This window comes from Marmota marmota, unplaced genomic scaffold (assembly GCF_001458135.2).
Source record: "Marmota marmota marmota unplaced genomic scaffold, marMar, whole genome shotgun sequence".
Taxonomy (NCBI): domain Eukaryota; kingdom Metazoa; phylum Chordata; class Mammalia; order Rodentia; family Sciuridae; genus Marmota; species Marmota marmota.
In genome coordinates, this window is record NW_025999998.1 from 5,399,773 (window position 1) to 5,406,467 (window position 6,695).

Here is a 6,695-nt window from a genome sequence, read left to right on the forward strand (position 1 = left end):
GAAAATCTTTGTAAACCATATATCTGATAGGGAGCATTAGCTCCCAAGACACTTAAAGAATTCATACAACTCAATAGGGGGAAAAATAAAATTAAATTTAAAAAACGCAAAAGACCTGAAACATAAAAATGGCCAGTGGGGTTCAAAATCACTAATGATCAGGGAAACACAAACACAAATAAAAATGAGATGTTGTCTCGTAACTGTTAGAATGGATTTTGTCAAAAGTGAAATGATAAAAAAAAAAAAAAAACTGGTAAAGATGGAGGAAAAGGGAACTCCTGCACATTGTTGGTGACACTGTAAATTGGTATAGCCATATGAAAAACATTACAGAGGTATCTTAAAAAATTAAAAATAGCACTATTACATGCTCTAGCAATTCCACACACACACACACTAGCGCGCGTGCACACAGATAGATCTACATATGTACTCCAAAAGAACTGCAATCAGTATCTCAAACAGCTGTACTCCCATATTTACTGTAGCATTATTCAAATATGGAAATATTTCCATACAGAATAGGAAACAAGCTAAGAACTGTAAACAAATGAATAAAGAAAATGTGGTGTACATCAAGATACACAAAACCCTGTAAGTTGTTATTCTTAGTATCCACATTTTGCAACAGTATATACACAATGGAATATTACTTGGCCTTAAAAAGATAAGGAAATCCTGGCATTTGCTACGTGGGTGAACCATAATGACATTAATGGAAGCCAAGCACAGAACAGATTGCATCATCACACAAGTTGCATGATCTCATATGTGAACACATATAAAGAGACAACAGACAGCAGTTGCCAGAAACTAGAGGGTGGGGAAATGGGGCAGGGTGGGTGTTTAGTGAAAGTACAAACCTTCAGTTTCAAAGTAAATAAATTCTGAAGGTTTAATATACAAGATGGTGAGGCTGGGGCTTGCCTCCCACGTGTGATGGACTGGGTTTGATCCTCAGCACCACATACAAATAAGTAAGAAAATACAGATCCATTGACAACTAAAAAAATATTAAATATATATTTATACACACACACAAGATGGTGACTACAGTTAATAACAATATGTTATATACATATTTGCTAAGAGAACAGATTTTTTTATAGAACTATTTTGTTTGTTTGTTTTTATACCTCTATTTTTTTTATTTGTTTATTTTTACGTGGTGCTAAGGAGCGAACCCAGTGCCTCGCACGTGCTAGGTGAGCGCTCTATCACTGACCCACAACCCCAGCCCAAGAGAATAGATCTTAAGTGTTATAGACATGAGAGTAACTATGTCAAGTGAAGTAGTGAAGTATATATAGTGAAGTATATATATATTAGCTTGATTATGGTTATCACTTCACAATGTATATATATATCAAAATATCACATAGTATACCTTAAGTATATACAATTTTTGTCAATTATACCTCAAAAAGCTGGGGGAAAAACAAAACAGTAGTCATCAACATATGGTTATAAGAAGAAGGACTCATAGAGAAAGAAGGGTTTCAACAAAAGCCAAGTGTAGATAACATTCTAATGGTAAAGATGGAGCAAGAGAACAGCCCAGGAGGGGTGTATCTCTGGTATCAAACTTACAAGTTTGAGCTTTAATTCTTTAATAAAAAGTGAACCCTGGAAGGCTTTCAGAGCAGTAAATTTATAAACAAGATCTCTGGAGGCAGTAACAGAATAGAGCTGAAAGAGCAAGAAATGGGGATATTGAGAAAATGCGGACATAAATTAAATGGCCTCCTGAGAGTGCACTGTTAATCATATATCTGATCCTATAGCTTGGTTCTTTAGATATCTAACTCTTGTTTTTGCCATTATTACAACATATCAAAAGGAATGTAAGTTTCTGTTAAGGGTTACTCAAAGACATACAATTTATTTATAAGCCTAGTGATCATGTGCACATTTCAGCTTTTTATCAGCAACCAACAAAACAGTCACTCACAAGAATTTGATTTATCACATTAATACACTAACATCTCTGAATATAATGTTTTCTACATATAATAGGCCTCTTCATCCCTTTCGTATACTGCCTGTTTATGCTGTTTCTCACAACTGATGTTCAGATATACTTCTGAGGGTATGATAAATATTTGAAATCATCTGTGACCTGAAAACTGAGATATGCCTATCTATCTAATTTAGAATGACAACACTCTAGGGTATCACTTTGTGGTTCATATATGTAGACCTTCACATTCACTGGTAAGCAGTATATTAAAGGAATAATCCTAAGGCCCCTAGAGTCAACACCCTGTCAATCATAAACCATATCCCATTTTACAGAGCAGCTTAATCCTCAAAGTTGAATCCTTTTACAATACTTTAAGAGTAAAAAAAAGTTCTTATAGCATCAAGGTAATTAAAGACATTGTGAGGACAGTATCAATTGAGGGTTATTTGCATGTATGACTAATCCATTAAAAACAAAACCCAGTCTTAAAAACACAATTTCAGAAAAAGTGTAGTTATGCCAAGTAAGAAAGTACAAGGACCTCACAGATCACAAGTTACTAAACACATGAAAAGCAAAATTGATTTTATACTGCAGGTCTATACACATAAAATCCTATCTTTTTTTCTTGTACATATGCTTAAATTTCTTACACAAATAACAAAATGCTTCATTTCATTCACTTCAATAGAATGAACTCCTTAGAAAAAGACTGAAAAGAGTTGATAATCAACTTCAAAGTTTTATGCTTACTTTTTTCTATTTCTATCACTTTCCTGACATATTTAATGTAGTCAAGAAAATCTTTTCAGTAAATTGAGCACATGAGTCTAACAAGCATCTTGAAGAACTCTTGACAAATTACATATATCCCATGTTGCTTTTGGCTTTTCATCTCTTCATTGCTTCAAACCTCAACGTTAAGTTCCTTTTTTTTGAGTAGCCTGTGACCTTCCAGCCTCCTTTTTGGCTTTTACAAACTTGTGGCAAACATTTGCTTTGGCGATTTTTACACCAAGCTCCCAAGTAGCAAGCCGCTTGCTGAACTCTTCAGGCTTCTCAACATTTTACTCCTCCACAGCCTGGACTATCTTCTTTTCAAGGCCTGACTTGTCAATCTTTTTCTTTTTAACAGGGAGCTCAAACCTATCACTACATCCAAAGACTAAGTAATAAGTAAGCTCCGTCCATTGGATTTCATTTAGGATTGTTCATTATCTGGCACGTTTTCTCTTTTTCCCTCTGAAGTTTGAGGTTTTCTGTTTAGAATATCTTTATGCAACTCTTGAAATTTGTTTCACAAATTTAAGGAAATTCCAGATGGGCACTCTCCATATGCATTTGCATTGGCCTCTGCTTCAATTTTCGGTCCATCTGCAGAGAAATTTGAGATTTCTGTTTCTCGAAGAGTACCATCCTCTTTATCTTCCTGTAAGTTCAGTTCAGACTTCTCTAGTGTGGCTTCATCTTCAGAATTCAATTCAATATCACCTTCATTTAGGCCAGGAGGCAGCAGTCTATGTCTTTTCTCTGGTCAGAAAGCACCCCTGCTGTATCCATCTTAAGACCCCTTTTATAATACCCTTGACAGAAACACATCAATTGCTCCATCAATAAAGTTCTACTTCTACCACCTCAAACTAACATATACATACTATACCTGTTTTTAACACCCTTTTTTGGGCTTCAAAATATATGGATGATTACTTTTTTAGACTCTAGAGGTTTTTTTTTTTTTTAAATTACAATGTAGAGAAAATAAACTTACATTAACACGTCGTACCAAAAATGAAGCAATAAAAACTTCAAACAATAAAATATGCTATTTTAAGATCTCTATCAAAAAGTCAAGTGACTATCTATAGAAACTCTTCTGGTTCATAAACAGTCTAATAGCACCATGGTATATTTCTCATATTTGGGATAGAAAAATAAGTCTGGAAAGATATGACTCCATAACATGAGTTCCAATAGCTATTTAGTATATATAATAGTAGCTATAAGAGGTACATAAAAGTTCAAAGACTCAAAATGTTTAGAAGTTACTCTTAGAGACTAAATTTAATGTTTCCATAGTCTCATGGGTAACTAACATTTCCCACATAGCAATTTTTTTGGACATTAAAAAAATGGCCTAGATTATTTACTGTTTGCTCCTTCCACAAAACTAGTTTTCTCTTTTTAAAAACGCATTCCTCCTTAGCAAGTTTAATTTACTAAGTGAGCTCTAATAAAATTTTAAGCAAGCAAATCTTATATACTCTCATCTCTTTGAACATGTTTCTTCCTGTCTCCAAAGCAGCTGTAAGATTTCAACTACCTAAAGCCCTTTAGATCTTCAAAATTCACTTGATACCATAAAATTACTTGCATCTACAACCTTTCTAAAACTCAAAAGCTTTCATGTTCTTAGTGCAAACATTTTAAACCAATTCACTCTAAATTATATGAGTATAACTAATAGTTCCTTAATTTACCTAGAGGTAGTTTACTTTTAATTTCTTGCTAACCTAAATTTATTTTAACTTACATCGTTTCAGGAAGTTTAGAAATTATCTAGAAAATAAAAGTGGAGCTTTCACAGTGAGAGAAAAGACATCCCAGAAAGGCACTTGTTCCTCGTGAACCCAGTCAGATAATCACAGACTTTAGAATCATCTGGTTCACACCATGTGACCCAGCAGCTATACCCCTCCTCTGAATTTATCCTAAAGAATTAAAGTCATCATACCATATTGATACATGCATACCCACGATAGACAAACTATGGAACCAGCCTAGGTATTCACTGATAGATGAATAAAGAAAATGTGATACACACACAATGAAGTTTTATTCAGCCATAAAGAAAAATGCAATTTTGTCATTTGCAGGAAAACAGACAGAACTTGAGACATTATGTTAAGTGAAGTAAGCCAAACTCAGAAAGCCAAGGGTCACATGGTTTTTCTCAGATGTGGAAGCTAGAGGGAAAAAGGAAAAGGTGGTGGAATGAAGGCCTCATAAAAATCAAAGGGAGATCAGTTGAGCAGAGGAAAGGGTCCAGGAGGAGGGAAGAGGTGAGGGAAAGAGTAAATAGGGAGAGAGAGATAGAATATGTAACAACAAATGCTACCATTATGTACAATAATAACACACCAATTAAAAAAATGGAAAAAAGATTTTAAAATAATCTTGGAGTTCTCTGATTTAAAAGCAAAAAAAAAAACCCCCAAAAAACAAAAAAACATCTGACTCAATATCTGATCTTTCTAAGTGAAAAAGCTTATGCCCCTGGGCTGGGCTATAGCTCAGTGGTAAAGTGCTTGCCTCCCATGTGTAAGGCACTGGATTCAATCCTCAGCATCACATAAAAATAAATAAAAGATACTCTGTGTTCATCTACAAGGAAAAAAAAAAAAAAAGCTTATGCCCCAGAGATCAGGGTTAACTATCATGTAAACCCGCAATACCATGTAGCCGCCGCCTAAAGTATTCCTGTATTTCATTTTACTTCTTACCTCTGAACCCAGAGATTACCTGAATTTTTTTATATACTAGATCTTAATAATAGTGGCCCCCTAGATTTCCACAAATAGGAGTTGTATATAGAATGGGAGTTTAAAGAAAAGGAGTATGAATACTTTTAAATTGGTATTGTATCTAAATACCAAATAGTAGATACTTTTAGTATTCATAACATCATTAAGAAAGTGGAGGCCCACTTTTATATTCCTTTTGTGGGAGACAAAGTGGCTTAGTCTTCTGGTTTATTCATCCCTCATATTAAATTCTCTTTTATCTAAAATTATGACAGGTCTGCCTTTGTAGAGATAAGAAAAATTTTAGAGTTTGCAAATAATGTTACAGTCAAGTGAAATTACATACTAAATTCAAAAAACAATTTAAAATTCATGTAATCATTTTTTTCTGCATGCACTTTTAAAACTAATAGCTGCATACACCTAAAAAAATTAAAAATTATTTAACTGGCATATACATTGTAAATGAATATCTCATTTAAGAACCAAATGAAGTACAATGTACACATTTGAAAATGTAATTAAGCACTGGACAGACTATCTTATTGCTGGTATTAAGACTTTATAACATTCTCTTTTGTTCTGATATACACTTAAAAACTAATAAGGCAAAACTTTATGGCAAATAGTCTGATTTACAGTCCAACTATGATAGTCAAAGGAGATAACAAGAATTACCTAAATCCTATCACCAGTTTTACTAAGGCTGTGAGGACAGTCAAGGACATTAAGGAATTCCAAAGGTAATAAAGATTTTTTTTTTTTGGGGGGGGGGGGTTTAACCAAACTAAATCAGTATTTCACACAGTTCTAATATTTTTATATGGTCAAATTAACTTTGAAGAGAACTTCATTCTAACATCGATTAGTACTGTCTTCTTTGGAGGAAAAAGAAAAATATTTTATACTCTTAATTCTGTAGTCTTTACAGACAGACCTATAGCAGCATTTGCAGAGTAGGGAGTATCCCATCCATCACTTATTTTTCAAGTTATTTCTCTTACCTACTCGGTAATTAGATACAAGAAGGAAAAAGATGACCAAGATCCAAAGCAAAAACAGCACTCTGTCCCATGCCCTCTCCAAGTCTTATTATTTCCAGGTGTTGTAAGTAGCGCGGACAGAAATGAGTTCTACTTCCGCTCCTCCTAACCCCTTTCCAATTCTCTGAAGAGTGCAAAAGCAGTTTAAAAAGTGGGGGGGGGGGG

The 6,695-nt window shown here is 34.1% G+C and overlaps 1 pseudogene; it reads right to left on the reverse strand.

Moving 5' to 3' along the window:
- Positions 1-1,153: 1,153 nt before the first annotated feature.
- On the reverse strand, positions 1,154-3,500 carry LOC107148191 (annotated as a pseudogene).
- Positions 3,501-6,695: the final 3,195 nt, after the last annotated feature.